Below are 20,801 nucleotides of genomic sequence, written 5' to 3'. Positions count from 1 at the left end.
CTAACCAGAGTTAAATTAAGGGTGCAAATATTATAAATCGGAATGGTGTTGGTTTGGTAAAACCATTGGAGTTGAAGTTGGGTTTTGTTAATAAAATAAGTGAGGAAATACTTCCCTGCCATAGGAAGTCAAATAAGTTCAATAAGAAATGAGATTTCTCACATCCCTAAATAAAGTCTTACTGATGGGTGAGTTTAGAATCCAACCACCCATGAGAGCATTGGGGACTATCTAAAAAGCACAAACATGGCCATCACTGACCAGAGAATAGAGTAGTCCTAAGAATACAGAAGTGAAACCCCTGATACATAATAATATAATAATAGTTTATTATTTATACCCCGCCCATCTGGCTGGGTTTCCCCAGCCACTCTGGGTGGCTCCCAACAGAATAATAATAATAATAATAATAATAATAATAATAATGAAAAAGCAATAAAAAATAAAAACTTCCCTAAGCAGGGCTGCCTTCAGATGTCTTCTAAAAGTTGTTTATTTCCTTGGCATCTGATGGGAGGGTGTTCCATGGGGCACACGCCACTACCAAGAAGGCCCTCTGCCTGGTTCCCTCACTTCTCGCAGAAGGCCCTCAGATTATTAAAATGGATACAGATTATTAAAATGGCTAGAACCACCCATCTTCCACTGCGTAATATAAAATGAAAGCGTCCAGTTTCGTGTAACCCCATTATTTAGAGATAAGTGAACACATCTGTAATAATCATTTCAACAACAAAAACAAAGGCATTTGTAGTCTGTATTAAATTTTAAATCAATCAATTACCTACGGTGTTAGTACGCAGACAAATGATGTAGTCAGGGCATCAGTTTAACATACATTCTCTGTGTTTGTTTCTTGTCATTATAAATAACTCCCAACATCTGTTGTCTTATAATTTTGGTCTAGTGGTGTACAAGCTACTGAACCTCAGGCGCCAAGCCACTTATCAAACTGGTAATTGCTTCTCCCGCACTCGTACAACTTTCAAGCCAGTGTCTTCAATATTCCAGCAGTTGTCCTATCAATAAAAGGTACCCGCAGCTTCTCCATTTAGTCTCTACATTCAGATGTGGATAAGAAAGATATCCATAAAAGGAAGCATTCCCAATGAGCATTACTCAGTAGAAAGTTAGAGAGTAATTATGAATTTGCTCGAGTAGTTAGGGGAGGAATCAGGTCTTTAAATCAATCATGTTTCAGGTGCATGGATTTATATATACATAGGAACTTCTGTTCATTTTCATCAAGCAGGTATTATAGCTCCAGCTGTGATGTGATAGTCCCATTGTTGGCACATACTAATGGCCTCTTTTCATATGCAGCTTTGGTCTGATGTTGAGGAAGCAGATCTTTCATTTTCATGTTAATGAATAGGAAGTTTGGAAAGGAATGGCTTGAGGGTTGGTTGTGACTTAGGCCCGTTCTCATCACTTCCTGCTTGACTGGCATATCTTCCAACATTCCTCAGATGAAAATAGGGACAATTGTCACTCCCCCGCCCGACCCTCCTGACCCCCTATTTCTGTTTCCCCTCCCTGGAGCATGTTTTAGCAGAAGAATGGTGAGTGCCATCGCCTTGCCACCAATGGGACACAGCACACGTGCACCTCACCATCGTGAGAAAACCCCTTAATCCTGATTTTATTTTATTCTTTGGTAGATTAAAAAGAAAAAGAAAAGAAACACACGGACCAACAAATACTGTATTTTTCCGTGTATAAGACGATGCTTTTTGCTAAAAAATAATAGGCAAAAATTGGTGTCGTCTTATACACAGATAGTGAATGCAGCAGGGGGCATGCGATTAATGTCAGCATCAAGCAGGAGACTGGCAGCAGCGATTGGGTGGGTGATTGGTGGCTGCGGCAAGGCCTGCTGGCGATTGGTTGTGGCAATTGGGCAGGCGATTGGCAGCTGTGGTGAGGCGGGCAGGCGATTGGTGGCTACGGCAAGTGGGCGGGTGGGCTGTTGGTGGCGGTGAGCAAGCAGACAATTGGTGGCTGTGATGAGATGTGTGATTGGCAGTGGCTGTGGCAAGTGATGAGTAGTGGTGGGCACGCGGGTGAGCAATTGGCAGAAGTGACCCCCCCCCCCAAAAAGGCTAAGCAACCTTTTCTTAATTTTGGGTTAACAAAAATTGGGGTCGTCTTATACATGGGGGCATCATATACATGGAAAAAGACAGTAAATTTTAGAAAGATTAAATGCAGATACACAAAGCATAGAAAAAGCTCAGAAAGGCATTCATATATGATGTTGAAATAAAATATGATAATATATTAATTGCGATAAAAATATTCAGAGAATATTTCGCAAGTGTGTGAATATCTCACAACTATTTGGTATCGAAAAAATCCAGTAGAGAATCTTTGTGAGCAAACTTTTTTAAAAAGAAAAAACCCTCTAATAAACTGAGCAACCCTTTGAAAACGCAGTAAATTTATTAGAAGACAAATTCTTTCATATCAAGGTGAAGCTTTCTCTTTGACACACTCAAACGAAAAAGTGGGTTTTAATGGTGCAATTTATTTTTTCTACCTTTAAAACAGTTCTCTTCCAATGTAATGCTTCACCATTAAAACAAAAACCATATGTTAGACTGCCATGAGATTAAAGAAGGCGACAGTACCAGGCAATTAGTCTGATTAAAAGTTGTTGCCATGAGGAGAGCATAACCATTTTGTTGTGATTCTATCCTACCCATTCATCCCAACGAATTCTCGTTTCCTAATGATCTTCCTCTGTTTTTGATTGGAGCCTAAAACTATTCATTAGGCCCAGTGGCACATTCCAATTTTGATTCTATTTCTCTTCATTCTATTACTGTGGGAATCCATTAACGTATTCAATTCAGGAGCATCTGCACATAGATTTTACTATTCCATTAGTTTGCCCCAATGTGAATTTCATTCTGAGTTGTTGTTCAAGGGATTCTTTTTAATGAGAATGCAAAAAGGGAGAGCCTGGTGGAGAAACAGAAAGGGGAAGGAAGCATGTTGGGTTTCTAGTAGATGACTGTTCTGGGAGAGGAGAAATAAAATGGCAGATGGCCCGAGCTGAGCTAATGGAATAAGCCTTGCTATTCCATCTCTCTATGCTGCTGCATGTGTAGATCCAACCCAGGAAAAAGTTCCAAATGCATTCAAATGTTTCAAAGGCATCCACATTTTTTTTTTTTTTTTAAGTAAGCAATGCTCTCTTTTAATTCCAGCTCCACCATCTCCAACACCCAAATTTATTTGCTGCCTGGGAAGCAATGTGTTTTCCAAATTTGTAGAACCCATGTGTCCCACTCTTTAAGAGCAGAGAGTGAAGACTTGGGCAGATCTACACTTATGGTTTTTAACGTTAATGAAGGGTTAAGGAATTATTTTGATAACCGTATGGACACATGACATTCTGCTTTTAAGTTTCATAATGTGTTAATAAAATGTTCCACCAGAGAGTCCTGCAGAGCAACTAGTGATCAGCTAGTATTCGTTTTGACGAAATAACAGAGGTAAGAAACACTTTATTTTACAAGCATGCCCTGTGAAGTTTTAGAACGATATAGCTAATATTGTTCTAATAATGTTAAACTGGTCAGTGTAGATCCAGCCCTGGTCTTTGCCCTACAACTGGAATGGCTAATTCTGGCAGAGCACAACCGCTTCTAAATTTGCACTCCCCATTTCCCATTAAGGTCAGTAATGCAGTAACAGTATTAAACAGACTTTTTATATAAGATAATATTTTCAGACTGCTGAGCTTTTTGGAATGTTTATTACTGGTAATGGTGGTTTTATCTGTATTGCTAAGCCTTGGAGTCATATTGGATTCATTATCCTTTATGATGCTTTTTCAGAGTCTCACCGCAAAAAAATATAGTTGGTGGTTTTGGTTACAGATTTTTAATTGTATTTTATGTACTTATTGACTGTTTATTGCCCTGAGGAACTTACTTGGTCAGAAAAGTGTGGCTTATAAATTTCCAAAGTATTACTATGGGGGGGGGGCATGAGTATCTCAAGTCTCTGAATCATTAAAAATGAGCAGGGGAGAGATATTATTATTTGCATTTTTGTGTGTGAAAAAATATCAAAGCTGGCACAGGGAAAAGTAAGCATGTCAGGTGGCTTACCTCAGCTTGGTGCCCTCAAGGTATTTCAAACTATAACTTCTATCATTCCTGCCCATTTGCCATGCCATGATGGGAGATCTGGTGCTAAACAGTAGGTTGGCACAAAGTTGAGGAAAGCTGTAAGAGGGTGTAGGGTTACCAGTGTTTACATGGAGTCACATGGGCGCAGCCTGCACTCAATGTCACACGATATTCTGATGCCACAAGGAGCCGGGGGCGGATCCGAACACCATCTGAACATTTAGGGGGCCCGCCCCCTCAAAACAAACAAACAAGTATTGGCAGGGCACAAAGTCCCTCAGCCTCCAGGAACTGGGGCCTATGTTCCTCACTGCTTTTGAAGTGGAAGCCTCACACTGATTGTGGTGCAGTAGTTAGAGCATGATGGAAGGTGGGTGGTGCTGTGTTCTAAACCAGAAGGTCGTGGTTTGAATCCACACCACAGAGTAAGCTCCTGTTGCTCTGTCCCAGCTCCTGCCAACCTAGCAGTTCAAAAGCATGCCAATGCAAGTAGATAAATAGGTACCACTGTGGCAGGAAGGTAAACGGCATTTCCGTGCGCTGCTCTGGTTTCCATCGTGGTGTTTTGTTGCACCAGAAGCGGTTTAGTCATGCTGGCCACAAGACCTGGAAAGCTGTCTGTGGACAAACGCCGGTTCCCTCAGCCTGAAAGCGAGATGAGTGCCGCAACCCCAAAGTTGCCTTTGACTGGACTTAACTGTCCAGGGGTCCTTTACCTTACCTTTTTAACTTTTTAATGCTCACAGAGGCTTTCTCTAGTACATCCCCTCACACATTCACCCCCTGCTGATATTTGGAGCTCTTGAAACTGCTGTATGAACTGAACCACCAGGGTCTGATGTGCATAGACAACAAATTGGTTGGTCAGGCTATGACTCCCCAGAAGAGCAGCCTATCTCTCCTGGTAAGTTTGGATTGGATTGGATTTGATATCCCTCTTTATCACTACCCGCAGGAGTCTCAAAGCGGCTAACATTCTCCTTTCCCTTCCTCCTCCACAACAAACACCCTGTGAGGTGAGTGAGGCTGAGAGACTTCAAGAAAGTGTGACTAGCCCAAGGTCACCCAGCAGCTGCATGTGGAGGAGCGGAGACGCGAACCCGGTTCACCAGATTACGAGTCTACCGCTCTTAACCACTACACCACACTGGTAAGTGGTAAGTGTTGCCACTTTATAATCAACAGGTTAGGTTGCAGTGTGGCGCAGTACCCATGTCAGTTTCTCCAGTTTGCATATGTGTTCATAGACACACAAAAATTGGCAACTCCTGCATTAAGAGGGTTGGACTAGTTCATATCTCCACTCAATTATGATGCTTAGTGTGAGTACCTTGGGTACTCACATTGCTTCATAACCTTCATTTTAGAAGGGCTGGAGATGACTTCTTTTTTAAAAAAGGAAGATCAGAGTCCAGTCCTCCCTGCTGAGATGGGTGGATCACTTGAATTGCACAATTATAATCTGGCCCTATAGTTAAAGCTATGGTTTTCCCATTAGTGATGTATGGAAGTGAAAGCTGGACCATAAAGAAGGCTGATCGCCGAAGAATTGATGCTTTTGAATTATGGTGCTGGAGGAGACTCTTGAGAGTCCCATGGACTGCAAGAAGATCAAACCTATCCATTCTTAAGGAAATCAGCCCTGAGTGCTCACTGGAAGGACAGATCCTGAAGCTGAGGCTCCAATACTCTGGCCACCTCATGAGAAAAGAAGACTCCCTGTAAAAGACCCTGATGTTGGGAAAAATGGAGGGCACAAGGAGAAGGAGACGACAGAGGACGAGATGGTTGGACAGTGTTCTCAAAGCTACCAGCATGAGTTTGACCCAACTGCAGGAGGAGTGCCTGGTGTGCTCTGGTCCACGGGGTCACGAAGAGTCGGACACGACTAAACGACTAAACAACAACAACAATCTGGCCTTGAGAATTATCTTTGGTAAAATGTGAATCATTTGGTGGTGATATCTAGAGACTCTTCCAATAGTAATAGTTCCAATAGAAAAAAGTCAATAGTGGGTGGAAAAAACTCATTCCTTTTGCAATGTTGAAAGAGTTATTTATTGCTCTTGATATTTCCTTAGTGACAGAAGTTATTCTGCCAAAATTAACAAATCGTCCTTGACATTTCTCCCATTGTAAAATATCAGAGCACCATGCAGAGCAGCAGAGCATACATTTAAAGTCATTTCGAAAGTCTGAGTAAATCACCCTTATTAGCTGGAAGTGCTTGCACTTTGATCCTCATTTAACATTAATGAACAACGGCATGTTGATTCTTCACTGGATGGTTTAACTGACAGGAGTATTTATATACAATGGACCCATTAAGTCAGCCAGTTGTTATCCTGGGGTATTAACTCAAGAAACAGTACTGTGTATGGTGACTAAACTTAACCTCATGATAATAACTACTGAGTTGTAGCAAGAAGGCGAAAGCAAGCTAACATTTCAGCACTTTCAGAGTGAGAGTGACTATGATGCTTTAAGACTTAATAACTCTTACCGGGGGGGGGGGGATGCTGAAATGTTCATGTAACTTTTTTTATATATTTGGGTACAAATGGATGAAATTTGCAGGCCAAGTCAACTTTGTGAGGGCATGAATACCGACAAATTTCAGAAGGATAGTTGAGGTGGTATTCCTGCAAGAGCAGAGAATTAAATAAAAAGGAGTTTCCTATAGTGTTTTGTGGGGAATTGGTTTGAAAACTGAAGACATAAGACAGGTAAGAAGCTTGACAAATAGGTTCAGGAGTATTTGTGCTGGGCACCTTTAAAACTGTATATTTTGGAGGGAAGAACTAAAAGGGATTAGCTTTCCAGGTATGACTATTGCCTCTGATTACAACCTTGACATGTCAGTCATGATAGATCTTTTCCTCCATCCTTTCCCACTCTGGTGTTTGATCTTCCTTCTCCCATCACCCTGTTAGCATGATGTCATGGCAAGCTTAGTGACATTGTTGTTGTTGTTGAGTCGTTTAGTCGTGTCCGACTCTTCGTGACCCCATGGACCAGAGCACGCCAGGCACTCCTGTCTTCCACTGCCTCCCCCAGTTTGGTCAAACTCATGTTCGTAGCTTCGAGAACACTGTCCAACCATCTCGTCCTCTGTTGTCCCCTTCTCCTTGTGCCCTCAATCTTTCCCAAATATGCCTGTTGTCTTTGTCCATGGAGTTTTCTTGGCAGGGATATTGGAGTGGCTTCCTGGTTCCTGCTCCAGGTGGATCACATTTGGTCAAAACTCTCCACTATGACCTGTCCATCTTGGGTGGCCCTGCATGGCATAGCTTATAGCTTCTCTGAGTTATTCAAGCCCCTTCGCAACGGCATGAAGGGGTTAGTGACATTATTCCTCAGCATTTTCTTTTTGAAGTCAGGATTGTCTAGGTGCTACCTCAGATATCCTACTTTGCCAAAATACCTTGGAAACCCTGCTTTGCCTGGGGATGAAGAAGTCATTCAAGTTTGATGCATACCTTTGTGGACAATCCTTAATGGTATGGAGGAGGAGACTTTGAAGCTTTGAGATGCTTATAGGAAGTGATTCATAAATGAAAATGATGGGGGTGGGGGTGAGCGCCTAGCACACATACAAAACAACCACCACCCTGGTTCTATTGGTGTATACTTTGCCAGACTTTGCCCACATTGGAGGGGCTAGTTCAGGATTTCAGCAAACTTTTTCAGCAGGGGGATGGTCCACTGTCCCTCAGACCTTGTGGGGGGCCAGACTATATTTTTTTTGGGGGGGGGAATCTATGCCCCACAAATAACCCAGAGATGCATTTTAAATAAAAGGACACATTCTACTCATGTAAAAACACGCTGATTCCCGGACCGTCTGTGAGCTGGATTGAGAAGGTGACTGGGCCAGATCTGTCCCCCAGGCCTTAGTTTGCCTACCCATGTCTTATACCAGGGGTCAGCAAACCTTTTCAGCAAGTGGCTGGTCCACTGTCCCTCAGACCTTGTGGAGGGCCAAACTCTCTCTCTCTCTCTCTCTCTCTCTCTCTCTCTCTCTCTCTATATATATATATTGGCGGGGTGAATGAACGAATTCCTATGCCCCACAAATAACCCAGAGATGCATTTTAAATAAAAGCACACATTCTACTTATGTAAAAACACAGCAGGCCCCACAATTAACCCGTGGGCCAGATCTGGCCCCCGGGCCTTAGGTTGCCTACCCATGTCTTATACTGTTCCTTTCGCTACTTAATTGTGGTAATATATAAAACTGTTGGTTTTGTCCATGGAGTTTTCTTGGCAGGGATACTGGAGTGGCTTGCCAGTTCCTGCTCCAGGTGGATCACGTTTGGTCAAAACTCTCCACTATGACCTGTCCATCTTGGGTGCCCTGCTTGGCATAGTTCATAGCTTCTCTGAGTTATTCAAGCCCCTTCGCCACGGCAAGGCAGTGATCCATGAAGGGGTTTGAAGCTCAACATCAAAAAAACGAAGATCATGGCCACTGGTCCCATCACCTCCTGGCAAATAGAAGGGGAAGAAATGGAGGCAGTGAGAGATTTTACTTTCTTGGGATCCATGATCATTGTAGATGGTGACAGCAGCCACGAAATTAAAAGGCACCTGCTTCTTGGGAGAAAAGCAATGACAAACCTAGACAGCATCTTAAAAAGCAGAGACATCACCTTGCCAACAAAGGTCCGTATAGTTAAAGCTATGGTTTTCCTAGTAGTGATGTATGGAAGTGAGAGCTGGACCATAAAGAAGGCTGATCGCCGAAGAACTGATGCTTTTGAATTATGGTGCTGGAGGAGACTCTTGAGAGTCCCATGGACTGCAAGAAGATCAAACCGATCCATTCCTAAGGAAATGAGTCATGAGTGCTCACTGGAAGGACAGATCCTGAAGCTGAGACTCCAATACTCTGGCCACCTCATGAGAAAAGAAGACTCCCTGGAAAAGAACCTGATGCTGGGAAAGATTGAGGGCACAAGGAGAAGGGGACAACAGAGGACAAGATGGTTGGATAGTGTTCTCGAAGCTACCAGCATGAGTTTGACCAAACTGTGGGAGGCAGTGGAAGACAGGAGTGCCTGGCATGCTCTGATCCATGGGGTCACGAAGAGTCGGACACGACTAAATGACTAAACAACAACATATAAAACTGGGTCCTGAGACCCGTTGGGATTTTTACATGTGCATGCTTGCACACACAAACACCTGAAGTCACCTAAGCTCAGCCTAGCAGATCAACCTACCTACCATATCAAAACTGCCTCCCTTGACATATAGCTGTTGTGCATCCATGTGTAGCAGTAGCTCTTCTTCTTTGGGGGAATCTCTGGGAATACGCCTGAAAAAGTAACCGTGGATGTTCGCTTTGTTGAAAAAATACTTTCCACGAGGGCAAAGTTAAATTAGAACGAGCCTTGGGGTTTATTACAGCCCCAAAGGCAGTGGAAGCTTCAGTCAGATGAGGCAAATTGCAATGACACCTCGGCTATGATAAATTACCTTTCAATGTGGCAAAACGAATTCCCCGACTGTACTACACAGTCAAAGTTATCAATCATTGTATGTGCAAGGCTATTTATGAAGTAAAAATTAAAAAAGAAAGAAAGAAAAACAGGGTCGAAGGGATATCAGTCCAAAAGTAGCACAAAACTACAAGAAGGATGATGCCAGCATTCAAACCTAAATAATTAATTTAAGATCGAAGGCATCTGATCCTTTCTTAATTGGAGTTCAACTTCTCCCTTAGCAGCTAACAGCATGAAGGCTGGTATTTGCACAGTGAAGTTCTTTATTGAAAAAGTCAGGGGAAAGAAGGGGGTACAGAACCCTCTATTAAGCAGGTACTCATATAATTAAATATTCTTCTAATGCTCATATTCTCATTCTCATTCCCGTCAGGTTCAGGTTGAGCTGTGAGTTCTTGAAATAACTTTAGATATGTTTTTCTTGCGCATAACCTTCCAAATGTGGCTTGAATTCCACTTGGGATGAATTTTACTGAAAAGTGCCTTGGATTTCATAGTTTCTTGCAAGGACCGTATTGGTGGTTTTTATAACGCTTATATACCGCTGTATCAGAGAAGTAAATCACAGTGGTTTACAACAATGTAAAAATAATAAAACCAGACAATAAAATCGTACCTTCTTCTTTTTTCTTTTCTTTTTTTAAAAAAAGTTAAAAGCAGAAGAATTAAAAACAAACATCAATAGACAACTGGGGGGGGTACTCTTAATTGCCTGCACAGGTATGACAGAATAGATTTTTTTTCATCAAAGACTGAAAAGTTGGCACATTAGTTGCACAGGACTGGGTCAATGACACTAAAGGCTGCATCGCTCTTGTTCACCACCAAGTGTCAAGGCCAGGCAAATAAACATACACAGAGAGGTTGTGCGCTCTTCCCTTCTGCTAGTCTGCAACACTATTTTCCTGAGAAAACCTGGACAAGCTCTTCACCAGAGACAAAAGCCTTCTTATAAGTATACTCAGGTTCACATCGACACCACACATTTTTAAAGCACACGGCTTTCCCTAAAGAACCCTGAGAACTGGAGCTTAGACCTCACAAAACTACAGCTCCAACCACCCTTAACAGACCAATGTGATCACTAAATTCTAATCCTCACATTAGCCTGAAATGATGATGATGATGATATTGATGATGATTGATTGATTGATTGATTGATTGATTTATACCCCGCCCATCTGGCTGGGTTTCCCAAGCCACACTGGGCAGCTTCCAACAGGATATTAAAGACACAATGAAACGCCAAACATTAAAAATGTCCCTAAACAGATTTCTTCTAAAAGTCAGATAGTTGCTTATTTCCTTGACATCTGATGGGAGGGCATCCACAGGGCGGGCACCACTACCAAAAAGGCCCTTTGCCTGGTCCCCTGTAACCTCACTTCTCACAGTGAGGGAGCCACCAGAAGGCCCTTGGAGCTGAACCTCTGTGTCCATGCTGAACGATGGGGGTAGACCCCTGAGCATAGGAATCTGCGTTACTAGGTATTCCTCTAGCATCCCTAGCTGGGCCAGCTTGCAGATGATAGATCCTGAGATAGCCGCTTCCACCCAGAGACAGGGTGGGTCTTAAACACAGGAAGACAATGCTGTGAGTCAGAAATTAGATCGCTTTTACCAAAAGGAAAAAGTTCCAACGAGAAAGCCTGTTTTAAACAATTCTTACTCTCTGGCGTCATCTGGTACTGTATGTTTAAAGCCCATTCAAATCGTGTTACAGTGGTACCTCGGGTTAAGTACTTAATTCGTTCCGGAGATCCGTTCTTAACCTGAAACTGTTCTTAACCTGAAGCACCACTTTAGCTAATGGGGCCTCCTGCTGCTGCCGCGCTGCCGGAGCACGATTTCTGTTCTCATCCTGAAGCAAAGTTCTTAACCCTAGGTACTATTTCTGGGTCAGCAGAGTCTGTAACCTGAAGAGTATGTAACCTGAAGCGGATGTAACCCGAGGTACTACTGTATTGTGACAAATGTAGCTGAATCCACAGTCAGTTAAAGGAAGACCCTCACATTCTGATTCCAGGGAACTTCTAACAAATCATAGCTATGAAGTGAATTGGAGGGGCCTGACTTGTGCCCAAGTCTGAGGGGGCCAAGGTGTGTGTCACACGTGTGTGAGGTCATGCATGTGTGACATCACGTGCCCAGCACACATTGTGTGTGTGACATCATGCCCATGATGTGTGTTGTGGTTTCTCCTCTCTTACACTCAGGTGGAGCCAGCCATTGAAACCACTTTATGCTCAGGTCCACACTCGGCCTCCTCCACTGTTTCAACATTGAGGGGGGCCGGCCCCCTCCCAACAGATATTGGAGGGGGGCGAAGACACCTCAGCCCCATAAAGCTGGGGCTGTAATTAGTTTTATGCTGAAATCAGCCTTTCAATCCTAAAAGTTTCCTCCCCTTCAAAGGAAACTTCATTTTCTTTCTGCCTCAACTCCAGTGAGTGTTGAGTTCTGAGCTGACCTTATTGCTTCAAAGTGGTCAGATGTGATCTGTGCATCTTTTTTCTTTTTCTTTCCATTAAATATATTTCCAACACACTGCAGTCTCCTCAGCTGTCTATCCTTCTTCCTGATATGAGAAAGCCCCGTGAGAGGAAAGTTATGCCATGATGTCTTCTCCTGGGCTTTAAATCAGAGAAATCATTGCATTTTTAAAATATAAATCGACTATAGAAACACTGCGATTAAATAACTATTAAATGGGCTGTTGATTAACACATTATTTAGTTTGATTAACAAGGTCTTTTGCTCTTATGCCATGTACTGATTCATTATTCTCAGCATTGGCTGATTCCCCTCCCCACAAAAACAACAAACACAGTTTATCTTATTGTGCTCTAATTCCACAAACCATCTGGCACCAAATTTTCCAAGGCATTGCTGCCATGGGCTTGGCAATGTACATTACTCAAAGTCTGCAGAGGCGTAATAGCTTCTTATTTATGCCAGTTGTTCAGGGAAGAAGTCCACTGAAGGGCTGGTTGCCTCCTCCAGGTGAAGCCCTGGGATTAGAAAGTGCCGTATTTTTCGCTCTATAGGAGGCACTTTTTCCCCTCCAAAAATTGAGGGGAAATGTGTGTGCGTCCTATGGAGCGAATGCAGGCTCCTTGGCTTCAGCAATAGCAACGCGAAGCCTCCAAAATGCAGAGGGAGTGCTCCCTCTGCGCTCCGGAGGCTACGCGTTGCTTTCGCTGAAGCCTGGAGAGCGAGAGGGGTCAGTGCGCACCAATCCCTCTCGCTCTCCAGGCTTCAGGGATAGCCGCCTGAAGCCTGCGGAGCGCAGCAGGAACTCGCGCTTCACTCCAAAGGCTTCGGGTTCCTTTTGCTGAAGCCGGGAGAGGAAGACTCTCCTGGCTTCAGCAGAGAGGGAGAGCTGCGCAGCGCCCCTTCAGTGAAGCAGGAGGAGAAATGGAAGGTGCTCCATTTCTCCAGCCGCTTCGCTGAAGGGGCGCTGAGCAGAGAGGGGGAGATTTTTTTTTCTTGTTCTTCCCCTCTAAAACAAGGTGTCCACGCAGTTAACTCTGATAACATAAGCTAATTTAGGGGGGAATCCTAACTCCCAGTGAAGAGCAGCAGGGAGGAACAGAGTTGCGAATTCACTACTGAAAACCACCCAGAGTGGCTGGGGAAACCGAGCCAGATGGGCGGGGTATAGATGATGATGATGATGATGATGATATTGTTATTATTAGCATTGCATCTGAAGCACTGCCACCCAAACCAGCCAGGCTGACTAATTATCCAAAACCAGGTTTTCCTTAAAAAGAAGCCATGATTTAAAAAAACAAACCTATAATTTTTATTAAATTTTCTGTTTGGCAATTTAAAGTACTCATTTTTACATCCTTAAGATATAAATGACTTCCCTTCTTCTCTTTCCATGGTTCATTTTACATATCATAAATCCCTGCATATTTTACAAAAACTATACCATTCATTATTCCATTATTACATCCATCAAAACTTATTCACACTGTTGAATTTATCTTAATGCTGCCAGCGTTTTCAGCTGTACACTTTTATTTCCCATATATTCAATAAATGTTTTGCAATTTTCTCTAAATGTATGTTCCTCTTGTTCTCTTATTCCATACGTTAAGTCTGCAAGCTGCGCATATTCCGTCAACTTAAGTTGCCGTTCTTCTTTGGTTGGGTCCTTGCTCGTTTTCAAGAAGCTATGAGTTTAAAAGAAACAAAGAAGTTGTCTGATAACATAGCAAGTGGCAGCATGGAGAAAACGCATGCATATCTGCATGGCAAATCTTAAAGGCATACCCTCCAACATTTCTCCGACGAAAATAGGGACATCCTATTCAACAACAACATTTTTTATTTTATTTAACCCTGCCTATTGGGCTGCCTTTAGATGTCTTCTAAAGGTTGTATAGTCAGTTAGTTATCTCCTTGGCTCGGGGGTCACATAACTCTATACCATCCAACATTTCTCCACTGAAAATAGGGACACTCTACCATAACCTCCAGGGACGCGGGTGGCACTGTGGGTTAAACCACAGGGCCTAGGACTTGCCGATCAGAAGGTCGGCAGTTTGAATCCACGCAACAGGGTGAGCTCCCGTTGCTCGGTCCCTGCTCCTGCCAACCCAGCAGTTCGAAAGCACGTCATCAAAGTGCAAGTAGATAAATGGGTACCGCTCCAGCGGGAAGGTAAACGGCTTTTCCGTGCGCCGCTCTGGTTCTCCAGAAACGGCTTAGTCATGCTGGCCACATGACCCAGAAGCTGTACACCGGCTCCCTCGGCCAGTAAAGCGAGGTGAGCGCCGCAACCCCAGAGTCAGCCATAACTGGACCTAATGGTCAGGGGTCCCTTTACCTTTACCATACCCTCCAACAATTCTCTGATGAAAACAGAGATGTCCTAAGGAAAAGTGGGATCACATCAGAAATTAGGACAGCTTCTGTAAATCCTGGATTTTCCCTGGAAAATAGGGACACCTGGAGGGTCTGTAAATGTTTGGTTCACACAAAAATTATATACCACTTGGTCGTAGTTAAGCATCAAAGCAGTTTTCGCTGAAACATGTATGGTTTTTTTTTTTTACCAACATGGCCTGCATGTGTATATAGGCCCTTCACAGGTCATACACTCCAGAGTTTTCTTATCACTTCACTGTCCCCAAAATGCAGTGCTCTGCAGTGACATCTGCTCACACACACAGCTACCAGGCATGCAAGCCCAGTTCACATGTTTGCCAGTCCCTGTGCACTCACCTGACAGCAGACATTTGGCCTCAAAGAGATGGCATGGAGACAACAGCTGAATGAAAAGAGCCAGACATATGTGCCTGGGCATTTTCAGAAGCACGACTGCTTACAAAACTCAAAAGCTGGTGTATCTGAAGAAGTGTGCATGCACACAAAAGCTTATACCAGAACAAACTTATTTGGTCTATAAGGTGCTACTGGACAATTTTTTATTTGTTTTGTTTTTATTTTTGCTTACAAAAGTGTAATCACAATTCCGCAAATGGCGGGGACTGACTTCCTCTAGGTGGTTTCCCCCAGTAGAGGCACTGGGCCATATCCATGATTTCAGATAATTTCCAGCAGGTCACAAGCCCAACAGGAATCCTGTGAACTTCATTGGCTGATTACATGGGCTCATGAACCAGGCTCCAGTCCACAGTAATCCATCATAGAAAAATAAAATGGAGGACATGCATATTTGAACAAGACCTCAGTGTAAACTAGCAGTAGGCATTTCAGTTACAGTGCCTGTACTGGGAGGCGGAGCAGATTCGTAATTCCAAAGAGTCCTTCTGAGATTATCTGGAGGCTATTCCCCACCCCTTACAAAGTAGAACACCTGCTAGTCTTAAATGTGGTCTCCCCAGCAAGATACAAAGTAAAGTTGTTCACTGTCCTTGACATGTTTGTTTGCCTCAGTCCACATTTGTTATCAGTCTCTCGGTGATAACCCTTTCCTCATGTTAGAGAATCAGGGATTCATAGTTTACAGGAAAACACAATTTCCATTTTCACTTCACGGCAGTTTAAGAGTTGTAAAGGAAAGGGGGGAAAGATAGGTATATTGTGAAACCATTATGATTATATGACAAAACTCTGACCCTCGACAATAGCAAAGTGCTTTTTATACCCCCTCCTAAAACAGACAAGGTGCTACTTACAGAAGCTGTATAGATTTCCCAGGAGGCATTGGGAAAGCACTGGCAATATGATGAGACAAGCACTGAAAGGGTTTGATCCCCATTGGCACACCTTACAAACACATCATACTGATAGTGCCTGTTGCAAAAGGCAATGCTTATCTCAGCTTATATGTTAAACACCAGGGAACACTAAGACATACAGAGACGCAGGATTTGTTATTATATGGCAGTTCCTGCCACTCATTGTCTGTTTATGAGCACTAGAAATGTTTCCTTTGGTCATTTTGCAGAACAGAGAATGAATAAATATCACCCAGGAATCACCATACCTAAAGTGATGTGTTAAAAGCATTCATGCATAATATAATTCATCTTATTGTTGTGTCATAATCTTATATATGTACAGGTACACAAACACATATATGTGGGTTGTGTGGGTTTGTATAACCAACATTCAAGGAGTGGAAATCACCAGAAGAGAAATATCACACAGTTAGCTATCTCCCCTTCGGGGCTATAGGAAAAAAACAAACACGCCTAGGTGGATTCTAAGGATAAAAAGATTTTCTTCTGTAGGTCGTAGTGAGAAATTGAACCCTGAGGAACCTCATCTTGAGGGCTCCATGGGACTGAAGAGCACTAGCCAAGAACCATTCTCTGGAAATGACCATCCAGGTAGGACTGGAACTACCCTAACCTGGATAGCTGCTCCAGAAGGATATCAGAGTTGATGGTACAGTGGAACCTCAGTTTTCGAACATATTCCGTTCCGGATGACCGTTCTACTTCCGAAATGCTTGAAAACAGAAGCATGCATTTCCGGAAGCATTTACGTCTGGAAAACTCAATACGGAAGCCATGTGGCACATTTGGCTTCCGAAAAGTCTTTGAAAACTGAAGCAGTTACTTCTGGGTTTTCGGCATTTGAAAGCCGAAATGTTTGACTTCCGAGGTGCTCGAAAACCGAGGTACCACTGTATTGAAAGCTGCTCTGAGGTCCAGGTTGAGGAAAATTAACAAGGACACATTTCCCCTGTCTCTCAATCAAACAGGGAAACAAAGGACGGAACAGGGCAAGGTACAGTGACTAACTGCTTCTGCCTAGTGAACCATTTCTAGCCTCTCCCCTCATACCCCACTTTGCCCATAATCATTGTAGTTGGGGTTGCCCCTGCTCTCCCCAGCTCCTCTCTTGCCAGGCCCATCTTACATCTCTTAATGTAAAAGAACAACAAAAAACCCAAATTGTAAACAAAACAAAAGCATTTTAAACGATTAGGGCAATAATAACAGCAACAGAACCCCTCAACAGAACCACCGAAACAATACCTCAACCCAAGAGTCTGTTCAGCAGCCTCAACTTTTGTAGTTGGAGTCAGTCACAGCTCTGCCTCCCAGGACAGGTGGAAAAGGCAGTCCAGGCTTCCAGCAACCACAGCCAAGATGATTTCTCCCAAGGTGGAATTTCAAGATTTGCCTTGACATTTTGCTTTTGGAATTGGCAGCAACTCCATTTGAAGCCTTATCAGCTCTCCTCATGTATCAGAGAACTTTTTTGCCAACCTTGAACTGTAGTCAAAAGAAAACTTACCCTCGGTGAGCTACCAGCTACCGTGTTGCATTGCTTCAGGCCTCAAACAAATGCTGATGCGTGAATAATACTTATATCTTCAAAATATATCCCTACAGTGAGTTTAGGGCTTCGAGAGAAGAGAGTTAATGGGGCTGGACTGCTTAAAGTTACATTATCGCTGGAGGACAAGACCACTAGGCACATTTTTGTTAGGGAAACTGCAGAGAAATTTATATATTTATTTAGAATATTATCCCTCTTCATGCAAACCTTGCAAAGCAGTTTGCATATACTCTATACTGTAGAGATATTAAAACAATAAGTATCAATTAAAACTATATAATAAAACAGTTGAGACAAATGACTGTTATAATATTTACAAAATTACTCTGTATTGCAGCTTCCAGGGAACAATAAACCCCATTTGCAGAAGTTCTGCTGGTTAAGTTACTTTGGATTATTTCCATCAGATAGTGTTTCTTTGGAGAAAAGGCCAGAGGGTTGTTTTCAACTGCCATCCATGAGAAATTCCTCGTTTCTAAGGCGCTTTTGATGAAACAATGAAACGAGATATAATGTGGAAATCTCACCAACGGCTCTACAACACATTCTTTTTAGATTCAGTTTCACAATATTTTTTTTTTTATATTCAGTCCATTTAGTAGGTTTTTTTGGCTATAATATGAGATGATTTTGCACGCCCTTTTATATACCGTTTACTCACACCACCACTTCTGCCCCTCAGGGCTGCTGCTATCCCCTTGCCCACCAAAACACAAGTGAGCAGTGATTGCAAGGAACATCTGCCTCCATATCAAAGTGGAGCTTGTACCTACTGCCCACCCTGAGGGATATTGCAAGGGGAGGAAGAAGCTGCTATTCATTCTCTAGCTCCCACCCCCTTGCTTGACAGGACCACTGAGAGATGCCCCTTGTCTAATTGACACATGGGGGCTGCCGCCACCACCCACATTTAGATTCTTTAGTCTGACTATGTGGACAGTTAAACCTGTGGCATTTCCAAGGGGATAAAAATACAGACACGAGTCAGCTCCCCATCTAATAATTTTGGAGCATTAGGCATAGCCTGGGCAAGACTGCCCAAGTCAAGGCTTGTTCCTCAACCCTAGTTTCTAATCTATTTATTAAAGATTAAAGAGGAAAGTGGCTGAGAGAAATCAAAGGTGCATTAAAAGAAAATGAATGATGTTTTCTACCTGACCCTTAACAAGGTAAAGGGACCCCCAGTCATGACCAACTCTGGGGTTTTGGCGCTCATCTCACTTTATTGGCCGAGGGAGCCGGCGTACAGCTTCCAGGTCATGTGGCCAGCAGGACTAAGCCACTTCTGGCGAACCAGAGCAGCACACGGAAATGCCGTTTACCTTCCCGCCGGAGCGGTACCTATTTATCTACTTGCACTTTGATGTGCTTTTGAACTGCTAGGTTGGCAGGAGCAGGGACCAAGCAACGGGAGCTCATCCCGTCGCAGGGATTCAAACCGCTGACCTTCTGATCGGCAAGTCCTAGGCTCTGTGGTTTAACCCACAGTGCCACCCACGTCCCTTACCTGACCCTTACATTTGATAAAAATCCTGGAATTAATTCCAATAACTCACATATGAAACACCCTTTAGGATGCCAAAGGCATTGTGTTCTGTTCTGGCAGAGAACAGGCAGAGTTTCCCCCCAGGCCAAACAGAGATGAAAGCAAATTGGAAAACAAAAAAACAAACCCAGCCATTGCATGTTTGGATGGCATTACTTAACACTGGTGCTGTGTTATCTTAATGTCCATTCAATCTTGGGTCCCTTTTTTTGCCTTTGCACCTCAACTTTGATAGAGCAAGCATCTGAGACAGGAGTGGAAATAGTGTTTGTGAGAGTCCTGGATTTCTCTTTCCCCAAGGCAGCTGCTTAATAGTGCCTATCGGACTGGGCCAGTCCTTTCCTATTTGACTTTCATCCCCATCACCCTTTGAACCAGCACAGAATACATTGTAAGACAGTAAGATTTTAAGACTGAGAATAAAACTGATGCATCTGGTGAAAGGGATTTTTAAAAAGTCACTTAGTACTTCAAGCTTAATTTATTGTTACAGCCACCAGATGAAATTCAGGTGTTTTATTATTATATTATCATGGTCTGGAAAAGGATAAGACTTTCTGAAAAGCAGCCCCTAATAAATCTTAATGTTATAGTGAGGAATGAATATGGCAATAACTCAGAGTTGTCATAAAAGGTCACAATTCCCATGATTTGGCGCTGCGTTGAATGAAGTCCCACTTTTTAAAAAAGATCATAATAAAAAAGCAAGCGTTAACCTGTAACGCCAAACACAAACTGACACTGAATCGGAAGGCAGCTGGGGAACAGACACAAAATGTCAAAGACAATGACTGTACTCCAGCTGGAATAAATTTGCCCTCGTAAATTCCCCACAAAATTCTCCAGACTTTGCTGTTTGAATGTCTGTTGAATATTCAGTTGCCCCACTGCGTCAATTTTGTGAGGGGGTGTGTGTTTCGTGCACGGAGATCAGTTTCTCCAGATGGATGCTAGCTAAATACATACATACATACATACATACATACATACATACATACAGGAAGTCCTATAACCTAGCGACAGAGCACATAGTCTGTCTACTGACTCAGGTTTAAACCACTAGATCCTCCATATGAAGCGTCTCAGGGAGGAGAAAGAGGAAATATTTGATCTAAGCCAATGGGGAGCTTTGGCCAGTCAAAGCAGTCCAGGAGTATCTAACACGAAAGCCTCCAGAGGTTTTAGACTGCTGCTTCCATCAGCCCCAGCCAAAATGGTCAATGGTCACAGGAAAGCATTGTTTAATGTCTGGATAAGATATAAGGATTTATTGGAAAATAAAACACCAAGGTGGCTGTCACCGATGGAAGCAAAAGCTCTGAAAAAGCTCAATATGGAGGTCAAATGGCCGAAATATTGGGAAATTTTGGAACAAGATGGAGATAGATTGAAACTGCAGAGTTTTAAAAAACTAAAAAACAAAGTGCGAGACTGGCTTCATTATTATCAGATAATGGAGGCATACAATTTGGACAAGAAAATCAGCTTCCAGGTGGAAAAATCAAAATTAGAAACAGAATTGTTAGAACCCAAAACTAAGATTTTGTCAAAGATGTATAACTTGCTGTTGAAATGGAATACTCAGGATGAAACGGTGAAATCTGCTATGATTAAATGGGCACAAGATGTTGGACATGACATAATGTTTGCTGACTGGGAACAGTTGTGGACCACAGGTATGAAATTCACGGCATGTAATGCCTTAAGAGAGAATATTATGAAAATGATATACAGGTGGTACATAACCCCAGTCAAGCTTGCAAAAATCTACCATTTGCCCGATAACAAATGTTGGAAATGTAAAGAAACTGAAGGTACATTCTTTCACCT

General features: G+C 42.9%; 1 long non-coding RNA gene across 1 annotated transcript in view; it reads left to right on the top strand.

Moving 5' to 3' along the window:
- Nucleotides 1-5,180: 5,180 nt before the first annotated feature.
- The window catches only part of LOC308480652, a 319,498-nt gene continuing 303,877 nt past the window's right edge, over nt 5,181-20,801 (top strand). The window contains exon 1 of the long non-coding RNA XR_013988190.1: nt 5,181-5,292. This is a non-coding gene — a long non-coding RNA (uncharacterized lncRNA). The remainder of the gene's footprint in view (nt 5,293-20,801) is intronic.

This window comes from Podarcis pityusensis (assembly GCF_964106645.2).
Source record: "Podarcis pityusensis genome assembly, chromosome: 6".
Taxonomy (NCBI): domain Eukaryota; kingdom Metazoa; phylum Chordata; class Lepidosauria; order Squamata; family Lacertidae; genus Podarcis; species Podarcis pityusensis.
The sequence above is the reverse complement of the archived record's forward strand: the minus strand, read 5'-3'. Positions and strand labels throughout refer to the sequence as shown.